Raw genomic sequence first — 21,982 nt, 5'->3', positions numbered from 1 at the left:
TAGTTTGCATTTATAATGTCATTTCTCCATTTCTTTTAATGACCTCCCTGCTTCTTCCTGCTTTTCTGTACATATTGGCCTTCTTAATAGAAATATGAATGGTGTGTTTCTAAGACTCTCATCATGGGGTGAAGGGTGGTCAGGAGAGCTCGGGTGGGAACGGCTCTTTTCTCGCCAGGGGGGAGGGCAGTTCTTCCTGCAGGTACATACTCTCTTTTGAGGCTGATGGCCGCCAGTTTCTGTGTATCCAGTTCAACATGGATCAAGAAAAGGAGCTCAGTGTTTGAGCTTTCAGAAGATTGGATCACAGCCTGGTAAAGTGAACTTTCTGTGCCTGAGGCAAAGGGATTGTTTGATTGGTCTTTCTTTCTAGCTGTCCCAACCCCCCATCGAAATTTCTTCCTAATTTTATTCCTACCTTATGTATTTCGAAAAGAGTTGCCTGAACATCATGGTTTCTGTATTGCCTGGCATCAAAAGGAAGGGACCAGTAATCCCTTCCCCAGTTTCTGGGTCTGTCCTGAGTAGCTGGATTTCTTGAGCCCCATTCTCTGCCTTTCGCCTCCTATTTGCTTGTGGATTTTACTCAGAATCCTGCAGTCAGTATTTGGTGGGATCTTCCCATCAAGCCCAGAATTTTCCCTCCTTCTCTGCTGCCAGACTCCAAGAGAGATCTAAAGGCTCTTGTTCTGTACTGTCGTTAATTTGAATTCAGCATATGTAGCCTGTTATAAAATGCGAGACATCATCATTTGAGCAGGTCAAGCATATTCAGATGAAGACAAATGGTGCTTATTTGATTTCCTTAAAATCAGGAAATGAAAAAAGTGCTCTCTGGAGAAATCATGTTCTGCCTGACTTGGATGATAGACCAATGCATGTCCCCTAGATAAGAACAGGCTCTCGCCTTGAGGTTTTTATCTCTGAAGGACGGCCAGGACTGTCAGCTTGCTGACATGTGCATTATCCATGTCATTTTAAACAAAGTGACCTATGGAAGGGTGTGCTTTGCTGTGACATGGTAATGGGCTGCTGGATGACAGTGAAAGTACACACTGCAAAGGGGGCTGAGGATTATTCTTTTGTTTAACTGACAACTAGGAGCCTCCTTCCTCCAGCCCCTGGGAGTCCTAGCTCCCCGCAAGTAGGTCCCCTCGGGCCTTGGGCAGCAGGTGTGTGGGTGCCAGAGGCACAGGGACAGCAGGAGAGGCTCAGTGTCCAAGGCGTGCCCCCTGGCCCTGGGCCTTCTCGGCCACATTCCCACGTGGCGTTCTTCACGTCATTCTGTCGGGCATCCCGGGCACCCAGGGGGTCCAGTACTTTCTGGATGGTCCAGGAGATCTTTTACAGGTGATGGTTGATCTCACCTTCCAAGCTGGTGGCACTTCTCCAAGGGGATGCGCCTTCCTCTGGGTTTCACATCCAAACGGAATTCCCAAAGGGTCCCCGGTCTCCAGCAGTGGTAGAAGGCAGTAAGGTTGTCCAGTGTTGCATTGCACGTAGGTGTCCGGGTCAGCGGTCTCAACTTGGAATGCAGAGCCGGATCACTTGGGGGGGGCCGCAAACCTCCTGATACCTGGGCCTCATTCTGGCCCAGTTACCTCAGGACCTCCGCAGGTGTCTGGCTCCGCTTGTCCAGATGATCACCTGACTCTGGTAATTCTAGGAATTACCAGAGCCATCTGTGGTTTTCAGAGTGCTCCGGGGGCCGAGGTGTTTCCTGCACACTGACAGCATCCCAACAAGTCCCTCGCCAGGACCCGAATGCCCGTGTCCTTGCCGCCCTGGGTTCCAGCTCTGTGTGCAAAGCAGCAGAGCGTCTGAAGAGAGTAATGGCAGTGGGAAGGGAGCCAGGGCCCCGCCACTCAGGGTTGGGGTTGATTTCGGGGCCACAAAGTAGAGTAAAGAGATGTGTAGAGCAAATGCACAAGATGGTGATGGCCGGTCGCCCCGGTGGCTTTTCCTGTGGCCCGTGGCGTCCCTGCAGGCCCTCCTCCTCATGGGGAGCTGCTGCCAGCCACGCTCCCATCATCTGTCCCTGCCCTGCCACCCGGTCTTCCTCCAGAGGGCTCCCAGCAGGAGCAATCAAGACTGTAATTGCAGTCGTGCCTGCTTGGCTCTGTTACAGTTAAGACTGTCAGGCTTCCCCTTTTGGACTGAGATTGTCTGGTGTTTATCACCGACTTTCACACCATCCTCCCAGGCTTCTGCTGCGCGCTGGAGCCCGGGCCCCTGTCAGCCTCCTCTGTGCCAGAGCCTCTTGCCTGGGCCCCCCTTCGAGCCCCACAGCTAACTGGGGCTGCTTTCATGTGCTGCTTGGAGGATTCGCATTCAAATCTGAATTGCTAATGGTGGAAAAGATGCCACTCAGTGTCCTGGGATCCCTTCTGCAGCCTCACCGGGGTTGCTGTTGGAGGCAGAAGTGAGACTTGCAGGGACCCACTGGGATTTCTCTCCGGAAGACCTGTCATTCTTTTACTCCACGGGGATCCGCAGCACTGGCGGGCTAAAATTAGGGTACCGCATTTCACACAGCTGACTGAATTAAGATAAACTCTGCTTTCCTCTGATATGAAGCTGTAATTTATAAAATGATACCCTTACTAATTAATGTGGAAGTGACTGGGAAAGGGGCGAGAAAAGCAGAGCTTTCCACGCGTGCAGGAGACACACTTGTGCGTGGAATAGGCCCTGATGAACCACTGAGCAAAGCCCCTCTCAGCCCCGCCTCCCAGCCACATGGGCACGCTTCGCATTAGTGGCCAAGAACCTGGAGGCCTTTGGGAAGGTAGGCGTTGGGTGGGGGCTAGAGAAGGCAGTGAACACTCCGCATCTTCGGTGTGGGAATGTTCTTTCCTGTACTTGGCATAAAGAAAGGAGGAAGCCCTTTGTGCCTTAATCGCCCAAATGAAGCAATTATTCCAGTCTCCCATTCAAAGTGAATTGGTATCACAAGAACAAAGAGGCAACGTGCATTTTTCCACATATTTGGCCCGTGTTTTCTCTTATTTCCTCTCTTCCTCTACCCCTGGCAGCAGCCCATCCTACTAAGAAACACTCCCTATTTGGTTATGAAATTAATGTAGAGATTAAAAGTAGTTCTCTCTCCATCCACCCAGTTCCTGTTTATTGTGTGGCCACAGGACGAAGCTGGTTGGAAGGCATCTTGCCCAGTGGTCAAGCACTTGGGGCTCCGAGTCTGATGGCTCAGGCTTGGCTCTGCTTTACTACTTTGTGGCAGTGGGCAAGCCTCAGTGCTCTCATCTCCCAAACGGGATGCCAACAGCTCCACCATAGTTCTGTAACCATTAAATGAAGACGCTTGGCTCAGCTCCTGGTCCATAGTAAGTGCTCATAAATGTTAGCTCTCATGAGTTTTACTCGGGGTGAAGTGAGAGACTCACTTGGGAAACTAAGAAGGCTGTCCTCCTCAAGAAAGCTCAAGATCTGTCAGAGAAACTGCCAGAGAACAGGAGGGGGTGTGTGTGTGTGTGTGTGTGTGTGTGTGTGTGTGTGTGTGTGTGTGTGTGTTTCACTCAAGCTCAAGATCTTTCAGAGAAACTGCCAGAGAACAGGAGGGTGTGTGTGTGTGTGTGTGTGTGTGTGTGTGTGTGTGTGTGTGTGTGTGTGTGTGTGTTTCACTCAAGCTCAAGATCTTTCAGAGAAACTGCCAGAGAACAGGAGGGTGTGTGTGTGTGTGTGTGTGTGTGTGTGTGTGTGTGTGTGTGTGTTTAAACCTGAGGCTCATCCTTCATCCCCTAGGGCATGTCCTGTTACAAACTGAATGGAAGTGTTGGGAAATTTCAAAGGATCCCCCGTACAGTGATTTTTAAATTCCTTATCCCAAATATCAGGCTTTCCTCTGGGCACAACCTGGAGCCAAGAGCAAGCGTGCTGTCCTGCAGGAATCGGATGATCCTTGTACCATATACCAATGTCAGTTCCTGACACCTGTCACAGGAGAGAGGGTCCAGTTCACTACCTCTGGGCTGGGGCCAGTGCATCTGTATTTTTTGCAGAGCTTCCATAGATAACTTTGATATGCAATTCATTTTGAGAACCACTGCTTTATCACAAATGTCAAAGAAAGACATTTTCTTTCTCCTTGTTCAATGCTCTTAAAATGTTGATAGCACAGAAGACTTGAAAACTATAGGGGCGTTGTGCATGTACGTGCACCCACTTCCTTACGTGGACAAATACACAGGATACACAGACACACAGTACGCACACACTCTCTTCCCAGATAGAAACCATTCTCCTTTCCCTAACGTAGCCGTGAACAGGACTCCTGGTGGTACTTTCCTTCTCTGGGCTTTTTAACACCCGGGCTTTTTTGGTTCCTGTGACTTGCTCCCGAATGCCCAGAACAGCCTGCTAGGACACTGCCAACTGCTAATGCAGTACTCCTATTTGTCTGCGTCAGCGGCCCGTGCTGCCTGTCTCCCCCTGCCCCCCTTCCCACATGCACATACTTTTTGGTGCATTCTCATTTTTTGATTCATGCTAAACTGTGTTGTATTTGATCATTTTGTGTTCACTTGTGTGGGAAGGGGGCAGCTTCTAAGAAAAGCAGCGAGAAAATCAGCGAAGGCTTATGTTCCTAACTCCACACAAACCACATGCCTCACTTGGCTTCTGAAGGGCTCAGAAACTGCTGAGATGTCAAACTGGAGACTGGGCATGTGGCTCATGCTTATAGTGGAGGAGTCCCATCCCCTGATTGGCCACAGTTCACACTTGGTAGAGATTGTGCGCCCTCAGCAACATTCCAGAAGCTCAGAAGGCCCTCATTGTCGCTTGTAGAACTTCAGTCCTCGGTTTTGAAACAGGACCTGTTCTGATCGGGAGACAATGAGAGACACTGTCCTATTTTGCAGCTAGAAAAAGGAATTTTGTCCCCCCTTCCAATTTCAGAGCAGCAAAGCAAACCACCATTGCCCAGGAGAAGAGCAGGGACCCATGTTCTTACTTTTTATCCCCAGCACTTAGCATAGCGCCTGGCACAAATTAGGCAATCAGTAATGTTCATGGTTTTTGATAAATGGGCATTTCCTTTCCTGGATATCCATCTCCTAATGGAGGGTAAGTGAAACTGGTTCAGAAAACTGATGCCCAGACTTGAGTGTGCTTTGTATCAATCCCGGGGCTTAGTTCCCGGACTCCAGCAAATAGGTACTCTCTTCTTCCAGCTTTCTGGATTTCCTTTACAATTTTATTTTCTCCTAAGATACTTCTAAGCCATTTATAAATTAGCTAGGTTATTTGGGCAGTTTCTACAATTTTTGGCCGAGTTTCAAGAGCTTTCCATTTTGGATGCCTGATTTCCATAATGCCCATCCACTCAGCCTCTTCTTGCCCCTCCGAGCTTTTGTCCAGGTCAGAATGGCATTTCATTGTTCTTCGAACATCATCATATTTCCAACTGGTTTAATTCCGTCGTATCCATCCAGAATTCCTATTCAGATCATCTTTGGATTAAATTTATGCAGCAAATTATTTTAAATCCTGACTCATTAAGTCATTCTCTTTTTCCCATCACAGAGTTCTCATGCCAAACCAAACATTGCTTCCTTGACAGGGAATGTGTCTGTAGCATATCTCTCCCCTACTACCATGCCATACACCTGAAAACGAGAGGTTATAAATATACAGAGTTTTTAATTAAATATAAATCAATAAAAGGAGTACTCAAGAATTATTGGGAATCTGTCAGACATCTTTAGCTAAACTCTTGTTTCTTAGACTGAATAGTGAGAATAAAGAACAGGTTCTAGATGTTCTTTTGTTCATCTTGGGTGGGTTTTGGAGGGTACTCAGAAGACGTAGTTTCTTAATTCACACTAACGAGCTGTGGGGTCTTGGGCAAGTTACCTAATAGTGCTGAGCCTTGGTTTTGCCATCTGTAAGATGAAGCTGGATTCACTGATCTACACTGAATATCCTGATTTCCTATGTAGCTATTTTCCTAGGCCCCCACAACATGGCAGACCCAGAGGGAAATTAATACATGCTTTTATTTTCTCTTGGCCAGTGTAGAAAGAAGACTATAAGGATTGTCTCCATTCTCTCTTCTCTCTCTAATTCCCAAGAGGGAATAAACATGGTGGGTAGGTTGTGGTGAATCTGTGTTGACTCTTTCAAGTAACTAAAGGAAACTTACATATGGGCCTAATGTCTGAACAAGGTCATTATCTGTTGGTTCATTCATGCAGTCATTCACATCCACCATGTTTTTTTTTTTCAAGTATCTACCAGTGAATTATCATGGACGTTGTCACTGCCTGGCTCTGTTAGGTGTGTTCCTATGTACCTGTGGAGAGGGAGGGAGGGAGCAGTGCAATTAGTTTAATCTCTGTTCCTCAGTTACCCTAACTATTTAGGAGAGCACGGGAACTAGTGAAGAGCTAGCTTATGTGATGTGTTTTAAGAACTCACTTGATTGGTAATAAGTATTATTTGGCCTGTGAAAGGAATTCTTTTGGGAATTCTGGAAATCACCTGGGGTTGAGTTCATGATTCTACAGCCCCAGAGCAAAAGTCAGCTGCTTTCTCTTAGAATGAACCGTTGGCTTGGATTGTACAGCTGACCTGCAGGGAAGGTTACAAGGCCAAGGAAGAGGTAGGTGGAGGCAATGGCTTTTATCCTCTTGAAATTGAGCATGAACCCTGAGCCACCTGAAGACCAGGAAGCTCACAAGCAGAGGCATTTGTCATAGTGATGCCTTTGACAACATGTTTTATGCACATGGCTTTTCAGAGAGTATAACCTGGGTTGGGTTGCTCTTTGGTCTTCAGAGGAGTCTGTCTTACTCACTATTCCAGCTAGAGAGTGTTCTGCCCCCAGGAAAAATGTATGAATTTCTTTTTAGTCATGCAGATGTGTATTTGTGTGTGCGGTTACCTCAGTTAATCCCCCCTTGGCAACTTCTGGTTGGTAATATAGTTACAGTTCATTGCTCCCTGTAATTTTGTCATTCTAGGTGTAATAAAGATAATAAAATCTCTGTATCAGGTTGTATTCATAATTAGCCAAATTTTATCCTTTCAAAAGTCCCAAAATTCAGTGGATTAAAGTATATTACCTTTCTTCCTCTTTTTCTTCTTTTTTTAATCAAAGGTACAGCTAGGAAGGTCAAATTGCCCACCTTGTATACATCGTAGAGCTTTTCCTTATTTCTTGGTCCGAAAATGCATATGCTATTCATTTCTTGGGAGCTGTAAACCAATGAGAGTAGGGTTAATAATAACTAAGAAGAAGAAATGCCATTTCACAATAGAGAGAACATTGTACTATTCAAAACATTTTTACAAATGTCATCTTATAGGACCTGTTTCAATATTTACTCTGGGGATTTATATGTATCTTCATATGCAACAATGTTGATCATCTACAATGTGCCAAACTTGGTGACAGATCCTTTCAAGGACCTATCTTCTCAAGTACGTGTCATCTTTTTACAAATAACGAAAATGAAACTGAAGAGGAAGTTAAGTGATGGAGGTGAGATTTGAACCATGTCTTAAGATACCAGGATCCGGGCTCTTCTTCCCATAACATGCTGCCTCCCTGCCCCATACCCCAGAGTTGGGATATGCCCAGAAGTGCCACCTGAGAACCCTTTGTGTATATTCCTCCCTGTGCCTCACCCTCCTTCTGCTAGAAGAGACTTAGACTGTGTCTTATCTATTCACCCCACTAGCTTCTAAAAATTCAAATGTGGCAGTTGCTCAATGAATATTGAATAAATACAGTTGGGGTTCACTGACAACTCAGATGTACAAGCTCTTCTGAAATGTGAGTTTTTAAATTTAACCTGGGAAGCAATTGTCCAAGTTGAGAAGGGAAATCTACAAGGTACGTAGTTTGACTCTTACAGATGAGTGGCAAAATCAGCCTGTGGGTCATGGTGAGTAATCAGGGAGCTTTACCAACAGCAGACTAAACATCAACTATTGCTCAAGGAACTCAGTCTTTGTTAGTGCATAGCTTTGTGTAAATCTTTCTTTTTTTTTTTTTTTTAAAGATTTTATTTATTTGAGAGAGAGAGAGAATGAGAGATAGAAAGCACGAGAGGGAAGAGGGTCAGAGGGAGAAGCAGACTCCCTGCTGAGCAGGAAGCCCGATGCGGGACTCGATCCCGGGACTCCAGGATCATGACCTGAGCCGAAGGCAGTCGCTTAACCGACTGAGCCACCCAGGCGCCCTGTGTAAATCTTTCATATCTTATTAAACCATACACTCCGGCAAGTACCCCACACCTAGCGTGTGCTTGACACTTAGTAGGTGCCCTCTAAATATTAGTGTTCTACCTGAAGATGCTCTGTTGATGATCAAAGTCCCAGAAAGGGGGAACGGGACTTGTCACAGTTGCCCAGACAGTGCGGGGAAGCACGGGGCCTGGAACAGAGCCTCATGTCTGAGCTTTTGGTCCAGAGCCTCTTGCATCTCCTGTGGTCTCTCCAGGCTTTTCTTCCTGTAAAAACCAGCACCTAGGAGAAGGGTCTGTGATACCAACACGGCTCCTGAGCTGCCCCCCGCAAGACAGTTTTAACTCTGTGCTTTTGTCTGCCATTTCCAGAACTCCTTGTTCATCCCCAGACACTGACTCCCACCTTTGCAAAGGGTCTTGGGGTTGCAGGGCCACGGGATCTCTCCTTTTCTGGCAGCAGATGCTGCGTGGGGCATCCTTGCAGCCTGGATGGTAGTAAATATCTGAAGCAGCCATGTCCGTGTTAAAGATTATGTATTTGCCACTAAGGGGAGAATATAGTGTTTATCGGCTGGAGTGCGTGCCGGCTGAGCTGATTACGGCACAGCACTCTGTCAGCCAATGATTTGTCCTGTCCTTTATCATCTGTGTCACTCAGCAGTGTGCTGGTGAAGAGAATGGATCGCCCCCTTCCCTTTTTTTGTACCCATTTCGTGTAGAAAATTTGTATTTACTTTGGGAGTGTAATTTGTTCCTCATGGATAATGTGACCCTGAGCGGAGCTGGATCATGGGTTAGTTGAAGTGATATTTTCCGCTAATGGTAGTCGTACATCATTGCTGTCAGCTCGGGTTAGGAGGCAAGCACATTACAGCTCCATTTTACCTCTGCAGGCATCTGGGATTATTTGCCATAACCGAGTATGACATGACCGCACTACAGAGTGCATTAAAATTTTACTGGCTTCTCAGGCAAGTTCCCCAGCTCCAGTGTGTGCTTCAGGCAGGCGTCTGATGGGGAGCCCAAGGGCCCTGACTTCCTGCGCAGAGGTGCTGCAGGGGGGTGGCCTAAGCAGTGGCTGTTCTCCTCTTGCTCTGAGAAGGAAGCCAGGGAAAGAATTTATGGGGAGCCAGCCTGCAGGTGTGTGTGTCTCTGGACATCGCAGACTGGCGGGTGACTGGCTGCCTGGTGCATATTAAAGTGCTCTCTCTCCTTGATGCTTAGCCCTCTGAGGTGGGTGGGGGCAGGTCCCTGCCAGACCTGGGGCTGATTTTATTGTGATTGTCTGTCTGTGGTCAGACAAAGGGAGGGAAGCGTGGGTCCTCGGCATGGCAGAATCCATGCTCATCCATGCAGCGGGACTGAGCCTGATAGTCTGGTAAACCCACTTGGAAATGTTGACCACGATGTCTTATAAATTAGCTTTTTATGAGAGTCACAATCACCCGATGAAGTATGGGCATGATTACCCCGTCTTCTGTATAACGAAACTGAGGTTCAAAAATGTTAAGTAACTTCCCTAATGTCCTAAGGATGGCAGAGATGGGATTCCTCACCTCTTATCCAGATCTCCCCCACTTCACGTCCTGTAGTTTTCCATGCCACGTAGAGATACTTAACAAGTACTATTTAAATAGTGTTTATAGTGCTTTACATATTTTGACTTGTTTAACCCACACCGTAACCCTAACAGGTAGGTGCTAATACCATCGCCGGTCTACAGAGGAAGAAACTGAGTCACAGAGAGAGCTGAGGTAACACGCCCGGGGTCGTACACCGGCTAATGGCAGAGCCGGGTTTCAAAAGCCAGGTTTCCTTGGCTCCGGAGGCAGCACTCTGAGCCACTGAGCTTGGCCCCCCCTCATTGCCATGTTCCAATAAGCCTGAGGCCTGATAGGAAAACGCTATGGAGAATAGTAACGTGTTAGAAATAAAAGGAAATGTTCAAAGAGTATTTTATCACTTTCAATTGTAATTCTAACATCCAACAAAATATTGCTCAGAAAAAGATGCTCTGTGATGAGCTTTAATTAAGTAATAAGTCCCATTCGCAGGTACGACATTACTTGCATGCAAATGGTGCTTCTGAGGTACTTGAAAAACGTTGATTTTCTGAGGTTAAGGGCAAGAAGCCACTCGGGCAGAATGCTTCATCCTTTCCTATTGCTTAGCATCCTTTCTCTTACTCTTACTGGAAAGGCTATAATAAACATCTGTTGAATCATGTTCCTCAAAAGGATAATTTAAGATTTGTCTCCCAATAAAACAGGTCAGGGCCTATCCTGTTAGAGCGAAATCATCTCCAGTTCCATCCCGGCGGATCCTGAGTGCCAGGCACTTGAATGATCACACGGGCCCACAGCGTGGACGTTGCCTTTTGTTCTTCACCTCTGTAGCCCCATCATCTCTCTCTCTCTCTCTTCCAAGCCTAAGATGCTACCCCACCAAGACAGAGCGGACAAGCCGCGCCTCCCCTTGGCTTTGTAGGTGGCAGTGTCATAAATTCATGGACGTATTCAGTAAGCCACACACGAAATGAGCTGTACCTGTACCCTCAGGGCAGGTGTGTAAATGTTGCATCAGAAGAGCCCCAGATCACCATGCCTTTTCTCATGGAGAAATCTGAAATTAAGTTAGCACACAAGGGATGACGATCCCTGGCCTCACTCTCCTCCCTGGGCTCCCAAGAACACACATTGATCTGCCCCACAAGATTGCAGTACGTCTGGGGGACTGACCTGATTTTCTCCTCTGGCCTTAGATCTAATCACTCAAGTAGTAAAGGACAAAAACAAAAATATTGATCCAGTCATTGAAAAGTAATTATCCCTCTCAGATGGTCTATTTATAATGCAGCAATAATTTTAAATAACGTATCCCCCAGAGAGAGCGTGACAACATATGTGGATCATTTACTTAAGTAGAGTCACACTTGCACTCTCACCCCCACCGGAACTCACGATGATGTCTAGGTAGGCCCACTTGAAGAAGAGTAGCCATGGAAGAAAATCGGCATTTACCAACAAATCAGTTACAGAGCAATTATTCATTGTATAAAGGAATTCGTCAGCCTTTTGTAGCTAGATAAAATACATGCTCTCTACACCCTTAGATACATCCTTAGAATAGAACTCCTACAAGAGCCTTTATGAAGTCTTTGGGTCGTTTTAACGCTCTTAAAGTTTTAACAGCTTTGGCTATATTTATGTTTAGCGAGGTTTTGTTTTTGTGTTTTTAAGATTCTTTTTTTTGTTTCAAGTAACAGAAATTAAATCCAAACTAACAGTAAGGAAGTGTATGTGCTTTTGGAATTCAAGTAAGCATTGCAGTAACTAAGCCATCAGAATGGTGGTGATATGGACTGTATTTCAGAAGCACAGACCAGAATATTAAGCGCCCTCCATGTCTTGTCTCTACTTTGTACCTGTCTACTTCGTTCTGATTGTTTCTGAGACTTGGTGTCTCCTACTGGCCAAAATCATGACCCATCCTCCTGAGCTTTGCTTAGCCTCAGCCAGCGGAGGAGACACTGCCTGGCCTTTTCCACTGTAGCTACTAAAATCTAAGGGAAGGAACCCAATTGGCTCAGCCTGGGTTCGGTTCTACGTTCCGTTCTGCAGAGGAGGCTGTGGAAAGCCTGGGCCATGTTGTCCGTGAGTGCTGTTCTGGAGGTGACCTGTGTGGTGTTGGAGTAGGTAGAGGGCCCAGAAAGGTGAGAGTTGAACAGACAACAACATGGCCACCAAGCGTCCCCTCAGCTTCCTGCCACGTGGGTCAGGCACTCAGAGATGCCTCTCGCAGGCTGTCCCAGCTGCCTGGATCGTCCAAAGCCAGCACTTTATCGTGATCGCAGGGTCTCAAATATGAACACCTAGAATACGTATAATAATTATATATTATAATTATATAAAATAGTTGCCTAAATATTTATAGAATCACCTTAAGTGCATTCAGATTCTATTTTGCTTAAGTTAAGCTATTAAAAGTTACAGAAGGCCACAGGATTTTATAGCGTGAGGGAGGGAGGGTTCATAGGTACATGTATTCAGCATAGTCCAGAATTTATTAATACTTTTAATATAGTGGATGATGTGTTAATCCCCAAGTATAAAACAGTCACCTTGGGGCACCTGCGTGGCTCAGTCATGATCTCAGGGTTGTGAGATCGAGCCCCGCGTTGGGCTCTAGTCTGGGCATGGAACCTGCTTAAGATTCTCTCTCTCCCCCTCTACCCCTCCCCCGCCCCCCTAATTTAAAAAAAAAAGGGAAAAAAGGACAGTCACCTTGAGAGATACAAGGATCCAAGTCACTGGGATACCAGTTAGTCCATTACTTGTCTGGGGTACCGGATGTAACTTACGTGTCCAACAAGGAATCGTGGGCATCCTGGGGTCCCTCATTTGTGTCCACGGCTGTACTTCTTAAACTGTCACAGGCAGCCTCGCTGAGTTGGTTTTCCTGAGACTAGAAGTTAATAAGCTCAGTCACAGCCACTCTCACTCGTGGTTTATTCCGCAGCCTTGGCCCTCACTCTGTGCTGGGGCAAGCACCATCCTGGGAGCTAGGGATGGAGAGTTGACAAAGATAGAACAGTTCTTCAGAGAGAGAAGGTCTGATTACAAAGAAAGCTGAGGTACCTTGATGAATTACAAGATCCCCCAGAGTTTATGCTCAAGAACGGCAGGGTGTCGGACCGCAAACAACCAAACCATACTGTGTAGAAAATAGATCTGACTGAAACACATGGATGCGGAGGCCTGCTAGGGAGGAAAGATGGTGAGGATCACGGGCCAACAGGATATCATTTGCAAAAAGGCGAAGAACCGTGAAGTGTGTGCTGATATAAATAAGTCCTATCATGTAGACAGGCCTCGATGGCAGGCGAAGGGTTTGGACTGGATCCAGACAGGAGCCCACTGAGTACTTCTTGCAGGTGAAGGACACATCAGATTTGCCTTTCTGGAAGAGAATTCTGGCAGTGGTGTGAAGGATACGAAGGAAACTTGGGCCAGATGACCAAAGAGAAAGTTGTCCTACTAGTTGAAGTGATAGGGATGTCAGCTAAAGTAATGGGAAAGGCAGGAGTTAGATTTGGAGGCCTTTCTGCAGCGGAATGACCGTGGTTTGCCGACCACCGGTATATGGGGTTGAGTCCAGCGGGGTGGGTATGGGTGCTGCCATCAGTTGGTCACTGAGAGTAAGGGATCCAGGAAATGTGAGTTCATGGGGGATTGCAGGACCCTCTGCTGGGTGAAGTCAGAAGGCTGGGCACACTGTTGGAGCAGGAACGATCAGAACTGTAGGTCAGTGTCTGCGAGACCAGGAGCCTGCGGAGTAGTGGAGACAGTTGGAGCTGTTGGTGTGAGTGGGAGCCCAACCAGAATGCTGCAGTTTTGTCTGCATCTAATTCAGGAATAAATATACGTGGGGACTATAACCATTAAGAACAAAATAGCCATATATGAATCATAGCACCTGATGTTTGTGTAGCTTTTTTAAAAATATTCAGAATGCCTTCCTTTATTTTTAGTGGTGGCAAAAAATAACAAAATGTGCCATCTTGACCCCTTGTAAGTGTACATCTCGGTCATGTTAAGTGCGTTCGGTTGTGCCGCCCGTGTAGCTTTTTTATGCTAAATGTGTGAAAGCGCCATACATTTAGCTCCTCTGAACCTCATAACAAACACCCCCAGATAAAGGAATATTTCATATCCCATTTTACAAGTGAGGAACTTGAAGCAGGGAATGAACTGAGGCCAAAGGTTAATGCTTTGGTTGGTGACAGTTCCCCCATGCCTTCTCTGGTCAGTGTCGCAGTTACACCACACCATCCTTGGTGACACTGTTTCAGTGTCTCACTTCTAGGGGACCCCACAGTCACTCAGTTACAGCCTAAGATAAGCTTTCTTTAAGAAAACCGGAGCAGAGTCAGCTGGGGAGCTCGGCTTCCACGCCGCTGGTGTGTGGCCAAGAGGGACCTGTCTCGAACATGCAGGACTCAGCAGCCCTAAAGATCAGTGGGGTTGGCAGCTGTCTCAGTGTGGGCAGCTCCTCGGGGCCTGGTTGGCCATGGCTTGGCATCCCTGGAAGGGCCCCTAGAGACTAGAGGTCTGGCCCCCCGGCTGCAGTAAACAAGGACAGAAGAGCAAAGCAGGGATGCTGGTGGAAGGAGCAGCCACGTGCTTCGCACTGCTGTAAGGTTTAGGCTCCTGGCAGGAAGTAAGGTTAGGGGGCTGCTCCCCTTGGCTCTAAAATAAGGAAAAGAAGACGAGTACAAGCAGAACCGTCTCTCTCCCTTCCCCCCTTCACATTCATCTCCCTCAGAAACCTGAAAGGGGGTGGTGTAGAGAGAAGACAGCTGGATTTCCCACCATTCTCATTCCTCGACTTGAAAGTGAAATGGGGTCCTCTAGAAAGCGCAGCCAGCCCTTTCACCTGCCAGCAACCTGCAGGAACATCTCCTCTAAGCCCGCTGAAAGTTGCTGTGCAAGGGCGAAGCCGGCCCCGGGGAGCAGAGCAGGGGGTGGGCTCTGAGTCCCTGACTCCAGGCACTCACACACGGAGCCACCGTGACTTTCAAAGACCAGCTTTCGAATCAGCAAGTTACTGCTTATCTGGAGGTCCTCAGACCCCCAGAGGGCCCACCTGAGGTGGCAGTTGCCGCCATACCTAAAATCCAGCATGGAGATAATCCTTTAAGAAAGCATGAAGCATGTGGTGTTTGGAAGGGTTTTGTTGCTGCTTTTTTTTTTTTTTTTTTGAAATAATTTAGATTTACACAAAATAACAGAGGAAGCTCCCATATCCCCTTCACCCAGCTTTTCCCTGATGTTGTATCTCCCAAGACTGCAGATACCTAAACCAGGAAATTAACCTTCATATCCTACCGTTAGCTAAATCTGTACACCTTGTTAAGAGTTCACCTGTTCCCCCCATTATGCCCTTTATTTGGGGACCCAGCAACAGAATTCTGTGGACTCTCCATCCTGCAATTTGGGTCTGTCTGGTGTTTCCTCCTAATCAGGTTGAGGTTATCCCATTTTGGCAGGAATACCGTGGAAGTGACGGGCCCTTCTCATTGAGTCACATTAGGGGGCCGGTGAGATCTTCCCGCCACTGGTGGCAGCTAGGACCCTCAGTTAATGTGAGGTCTGCCAGGTTTGAACGCTGTAAAGGTGCTGGTTTCTCTTTTCTAAGTAATAAGGCTCTTCGGAGATACTTTGAGACTACACAGATATCTGTTTCACATCATATTTTTACCCACCAGTTGTGGTGCTGATGGATGGTTTTTGGCCAGAGTAAGCATACTGTGGTCTTTGCCTCATGGCAAGACATGTGCTCTTAGACTGGCCAAGGCATTCTGAATCTGGCTGAGCTCAGCACGATAGCTAGCCTCTGGTAGAAAGTGCATGATGGACTGTGCAGTCTGACAGGCCAAGCCACAGCTCCGGGAAGTTTGGTCCTAGGGTGCTCTCTGGGTGTCAGACCCGGGAGGTCAGTGGTCCCGAAGCTTTGGGTGTAGGAGGTGCCTAAGAACGATAAGGTAGTGAGACCACCTTGCAGCCGGATCCAGATAGTGTTGTGTGACTGTGACCGTGACCTTGGGCAGTTTACCTAATGCCTCTGAGCTGCTGCTGCTGTTTTGTTTTTTAATCTAGATACAGAACAATAAATAGTAAATTTTTGATTTCAGTCCCCCCACAGGGTCCCCCCTGCTGGTCCCATTCTACTGCTTCCCACCCTTCAGCCCCCAGACCCCAACCCACATAAGCTGATTAATCAATTACAACCAAGTCAGCTTGCCAAAGGCAGACTTTTTGGGAAATAGGACCCAAAATATGTACGTCTGAAAGAGGTAGGAGAAGATCAGAGGTGAAAGCACTGTCACAGCACTGGTCAGCGAAATCTGGGAACAAGGCCTCATAGAGAGAATCAGCAGGAAACCACTAAGCTTTGAAGGAACAGGAGACACCCAGAAGAGCATAGGCAATGAGGGCCAGGACCGGCTTTATCATCTCTAAGTAGATTTCACGCAAGTTCCCTCTCCACCTCAGCTCTGGTTTTCCTTCTGAGGAGGCTTTTCAATTAATTTCTGTTGAATTTACTCCTGTTGAACAGTGGAAGGTTTTTTTTTTTTTTTTACCCTCCACCCCCCCCCCCCCCCCGCACCATGCTCCATGTCTGGGACTCCGAACCCTAGGAGACGTCTTTCACACCGTTGCTGAGACAGAGCCTCGTGTGTGCTATGTACCGAAGAGGTGCGGCTTCCGCTGGTCCTACCAAGTGCTCACCGGGTGTTCTGAGTGCTTTAGGACGCAGGGCACTGAGGACCCTGCCTGCTGGGGTGGTCGCTATCAGCGAAGGCTGCAGCCATGCACTGCCTAGGAAACAAAGCTGGGGATTTTAATGGTAGGCGTACTCTCTAAAGATGGCAGCACCACGCTGGGGGTGGGTGGTGTCACAGAGACTTCCCAGCATTCGTGGGGATCACCGGAGAACACACGTCCTAGAAAGTATCTGCTGTGGTCAGAAGTGGAGCAGTACCTCTGTCAGTCTTGTTTAAGTTTTGCTCTGCGTATGACAGAGACACAGGACTTAGGATGTGGTCAGCTGCAGCAACAGAATGGCCGACAGTGGCTCGGGCTCTGTGTGGGTTTCCCGTGGCTGCTATCACAAATGACCACCAACTTGGTAGCTTTAAAACAACAGAAATTTATTCTCTCACAGATCCGGCGGCTAGAAGTTCAGCCTCGTTTCCTCTGGGCCATACTCCCTCCACTCCATCCCTTGCCTCTTCCAGCTTCTGGTGGCTGCTGGCCTTTCTCTGCGTGTGGCCACATCACTCCACACACCGCCTCTGTCTTCACATAGCTTTCTCCCCTTTTGTGTGTTGGATTTCCCTCTGCCTCTCTCTTATAAGGATACTTGTGATCGCATTCAGAGCCTACCCTGAATAATCTGGTAATCTGAGATAATTTCCTCACTGCAAGATCTTTAATTGAGCGACACCAGCAAAGACCCCTTTTCCTTATAAGGTACCATGCAGGGTCCTTGCAGAACACATAGAAGGCAGACAGGAAGGAGGTAGATGGTCAAGGGCCTTTTATCTCTCTTTGGCTGGAACAGCCCAATCCTAGGTGCATAGGAAACGAGAAAAGCAAAAAAGGCCTAGATTTCCTTGCTTAATCAGGATTGCCCCTGGGAGCCGGCATTGTGCTGTCCTGGAGTTCTGTTTAGCAATAAAGAAAGAGAGGGAGTGGCTTCTGGGGAGGCAAAAAGCAGTGCCTGCCACAAAGCATGTGGGTCTCCAGACCTTCTGATGTGGACAGATGGCAACAACGTCCGAATGAGTGGCCTCTCTTGCCTTGTGAAGGTGACACTGTTTTAACGTCTCTGTTTAAACCTTCCCCACTCGGTCACACCAGGAAACTACCATCGTCTTGGGTTTCTGACTCTCAGTCTATTTCTGGGATCCAGTGATGAGAAAAGTGGGCTTTAAGCCTTGGTCTTGGACTCAGAAGACCTAGAATCCAGAACCAACTGCTGGGGTGACTTAACTCATCATGGAAGCTCCCAGAACCTCCATAAGGATTCCTAACCCTCAGGGCCATGGTGATGAGATGCAGTGCCATCCACAGGAACTACAGAAATGCTAGTTGTTACAGTTGTCGTGTTAAGTTCTGTCCTCTTGCTGAGCCCTCCCTTCTCCATCAGCCATACCCAGCACACAGACTCTCAGACACTTTCTACTCCTTTAGGCCTGTGCTTTATTTTCGCTTCCGAGTGCTGACTATGGAATGGAATACACCATTGGTGCTGCTCTTTTTAACATTCCTGGGGGTAATTTCAGTATTGAGTGGAGAATACTGGGTGAGTTCTGGGCAAATGTAAGAGTCCTGTCATATTCTGAACCCTCAGGAGTAGAGAGGAGGCTCCTAAAATTGCAGCTTTATTTCCACTCATGCCTGTGGTTAGGCCCATGGCCTTGATTCTGGTGGCCTTGATCCTGGGACGTGGCAGGTGGCAATGGCAAGGACTAAGTAAGGAGAGCAAAGATGCTCCTAGTGTCTGTGCCTGGTCCTGGCTCATTCATCTGATTGGATCATTAGCAAGCCGAGGGTGGCAGCCTGCAGAGCCGAAGAAGAGATGGAACACCTGGTCAGGTGTCGAGACTGGAGTGTGGGACTTCCCAGGAGCCGAGCGTGGAGGGAGGTTCCCCACCTGGCTGCACACCACAGTCACCTGGAGTGCCGTGCACAGAGAGATGCTTCACTCGAGCCTGGGGACTCTGGTGGAGAAGTTTCCAGGTGAAAAGTCTCCAGGTGGAGTGCAGGAGTCCGCGTTTCCAAAACCGCCCCTAACGCTTCTAAAGCGTGGCCTGCATATCAGAGACACAGTTTCAACAAAGAACCATGAGCTCAGGGTCAGGAAAACCTGGTTTCGGTGACAGCTGAGCCCCTTTCTAGCTGCGTGAGCTTTGTCAGTCACCTTACCCCTCTTAACTTCAGTATCCTTAGATATAAAGCTGGCACAATGCTAATCCCTGCCTCGCAGGGCTGTTCGGGGTGTTGAGAGTGAAATAAGATGTGCACACACAAGTGTTTGCATGCATGCACACCGTAGGTGCTGTAACAGAATGTTAGCTTCCTTCCTTGACCAGCACAAAAAGCCAGCTCACTTGCTTCAGCTCTTTTGCCTCGAGCCTCTCACCACCAATTCTGTACCCATAGCCCATGGCCAGATTGTTCTTTTAATCAACAGGCACTCCCAAAAGCTTCTCTGATTTTGGTTAAAGAGAACTCTTGGTGGAAGACAGTTTCCTTCTCATCTGTGACATATCAGTGTAAAGTCTTGCGTTCACTGCGATAACATCGATCCAGGTGAACCAGTTTGCTCTTAGTGTTAGTGTCATGTGTAATTTGGGAGAAATTTTATCGTCGTTTGGCAGTAATGCCCGCTACCTGGAAAGTGTTCAGAGATACCAGCATCAGCCGCGTTTCCAAAGTGCTTAGAGGGGATGTGAGAACTCTGAGGGACGGGGACGACGAGCAGTGCTGAGTTGTGACCAGAGCTGGTGGCAGGACAGCCTCCGCGTCTCCGCCCGCAGAAGCACAGAGCACACAGCATCACACTTCACGCACCGAGCCCGCCCGCCCCACCAGGGTCCCGGCAGCCCTGGCCCGGGCTCTCCCGCCACCCTTCCGTGACCTCGCCTCCCAGTCGCAGCTGCCCTGCATGTCGAGTTTGGCCCTGGCGTCACCTGGCTGCACATGTCAGCGGGCGGGCCCTGGAGCGTGAAGTGTGATTTGCTGAGGGCCCCGTAGCCTGGGTCCCCCTGCAGGGCCCCCCTGCAGCCTTACCTTTGGGACACAGGCTGCCAGAAAGGCCTTAAGGCGGAGTCCAGGAAGTAATCTGTGCACCCCACCCCACCCCTGGCAGGTGTTAAGTCGGTCTTTTTATTAACTTCCGCAGTTTTCTTAAGTGCCTCCTCCGGAAAGGACCACGTGTGCATGATAGTGCGCATGTGCACCCATAGCAGGGGTGAGGGGTGCAGCCTCAGGGGCAAGGTGACAGCCATACTCTCCCTTTATTCTGGGCAGCACAACTCTGGGCCAGCCCTCAGCCTGCCCACCATGTGACCTGGGCCTCACTGGTCTCACCTATAAAAGGCGGTCATTTTCCCCACCTCCTCGGATCCTTTTATTAAGTGCCAGGAAGTGGCACGTGCCACGTGTGGTGCTTAGGAGCAGCCATCTTAATAAAAATGCCAGAGGATCATGGATGCCTGTCATTTCTCTCATTTCTTTGTGTTCACACCTCAGCCGTGTGCTCTCTCCCTGGGAGGGAGCCAGGAGCGACATTTCAGGCTGTAGGAGGGGCCCCTCCCAGTGCGCAGGGAGCCCAGTCGCAAAACCGTGCAGAAACAGTTGCAGCTTCTTTTGTCCACATCCCAGCACAGGTAGAATGCAGTGCACTGACAACTGCTTTTCCTGGGGAGGAAATGGTATTTTGGCATCTAGATGTTTCTGCCGCGTGCATGTGGGACCCATCGGCCACACGCCGGGCTGATAGGGACGTGTCACTTACAGAGATGCAGAGGCATAATTTTAAAAGACTCAGATTATAGTTAAATATGCCTAACTCAAGATTTTACTGAATGCAGTTTAATCTTTCTCTGATGATTAAAAGGCCCTTCAGAATCTTCACGGCCGTTATGTTGAGCAGTGCTTTTGTTACTTACATCCTCAGGGTAGAGAAGCGCCGGTAAGCAGAGAGCTTTGCTCGAATACCCTCCGGACGTGCCTTGTCCGCCTCTTGGTTTCCAAGGGCTCTTCGGCCACACTGCTCATGTGCCCAAGAGAGTTAGAAGAGCCAACAAAGGCCGAGCGCAAAGCCTGCCAACATCCAGATTCCCCCTTCAAGGGCTGCTGCTTTGCTAACTCAAGCCCTTGAGCCTGGCACTCATCCTGGGCTCGGCCCCCTCCCAAGGCTGCCCTCCCTTCAGACCCGGGGCTGGGGGTGCTGGGGCTGGGGGTGCCGGGGCTGCAGCACCACCCCATGTGGCCTACAGCAACACTCCAGTTCACGGGGAAATGATTTCCTCTGCCTCGTATAATTTAACCTGCCCACACTGCTAAACTTCTATATTACACATTTCTGTCAGGATGTCAGAAGAAATGATAAGCCTCCTTGAAACAGCAACCTCTATTACATGCTAAGAACATTGTGCCAGGGCTGCCCATCCCCCGCTCCGGGTAGCGCCTTTTTTGTGAGTTTTAGCTCAGTCTCTCAAGTATAAAGAATATCCTACTTCATGACCCCAGCCTCTTGTTAGCTGATAGATGAAATCTTTTCTTAAGCTGACTCCCTTGTCTATTATGTTTTCAAAATTCAAGGTTTCTCTTCACATTCTTGGACAGCTGCCAAGTGGCCAGGCTTTGTGAGGAGGTGAATTACTCCTCTCTTGTGCTCCTTAAACAGGAAGTCATTGTTTTTGAGGGTGCAGGAAGGGGAGGTATCTCCCACCTCCCTTCCCGGACTTTGTTGATGTTTCCAGGCAGCTGGTGGGAATTTATTCCTTGGCCCCCTTTCGGAAATTTCTCCTCAGGGACCGTACCTCAGGAGTAAACCCGATCATGAGCAAGCCATTGCCTTGCTTTGTGGGTACTGGATTTTCTTGCCAGACTCTGTCAGAATTTGTTGTGCAGCTTCTGACAACGATGCTTCTTTATCTGACTCCAGAGTGGACTGCCGAGGGGAAACATTTCAGAATTTCTCACCTCTGCAGAGATCTTGGGGTGGCTCTCTGCCCCTCTCTACGGCTACTCCCAACATGGGCTCGTCAGAAACAGCCGAAATGTGGGCCGCTAGCAGCGCACACGTATGGCAGCTCGTGGCCCTCTTCATTAGCTGGGATGCGTGGTCTTTCCTGAGGAGGGGGAGCTAAGATTGGCTTCCATCTAAACCTAAATGTGAGGAAGGATGAATGTCATAGTCCTTCCCTTATTTGTAAACTTGTATCACAAAATCCTACATACTTCTTTGTGATAAGTCATCAGTCCTGTGCCTTATCCCGCCCCTTCTCCTCATTAGGTTCTGAGAGGAGTTTTCTCCCTTCATGGGCATCATCGGTGGGAGAATGATGTCTTCTAACCATTTGCAAAACGGAGGCACAATGTAGCTCTTCTTGGTTGGGAAGGTTCTAGGACTGGCATCCAGGAGAAAGGGAGGGTGTTTGGTTCCCAGTGGGGGTAATTTCAGCTGTGGGT

The 21,982-nt window shown here is 48.3% G+C and overlaps 1 protein-coding gene across 5 annotated transcripts in view; it reads left to right on the top strand.

Moving 5' to 3' along the window:
- The window catches only part of AUTS2 (activator of transcription and developmental regulator AUTS2), a 1,115,275-nt gene that overhangs the window by 801,732 nt on the left and 291,561 nt on the right, over positions 1–21,982 (top strand). The window lies entirely within an intron of this gene.

Source organism: Zalophus californianus, chromosome 10 (genome assembly GCF_009762305.2).
Source record: "Zalophus californianus isolate mZalCal1 chromosome 10, mZalCal1.pri.v2, whole genome shotgun sequence".
Taxonomy (NCBI): domain Eukaryota; kingdom Metazoa; phylum Chordata; class Mammalia; order Carnivora; family Otariidae; genus Zalophus; species Zalophus californianus.
The sequence above is the reverse complement of the archived record's forward strand: the minus strand, read 5'-3'. Positions and strand labels throughout refer to the sequence as shown.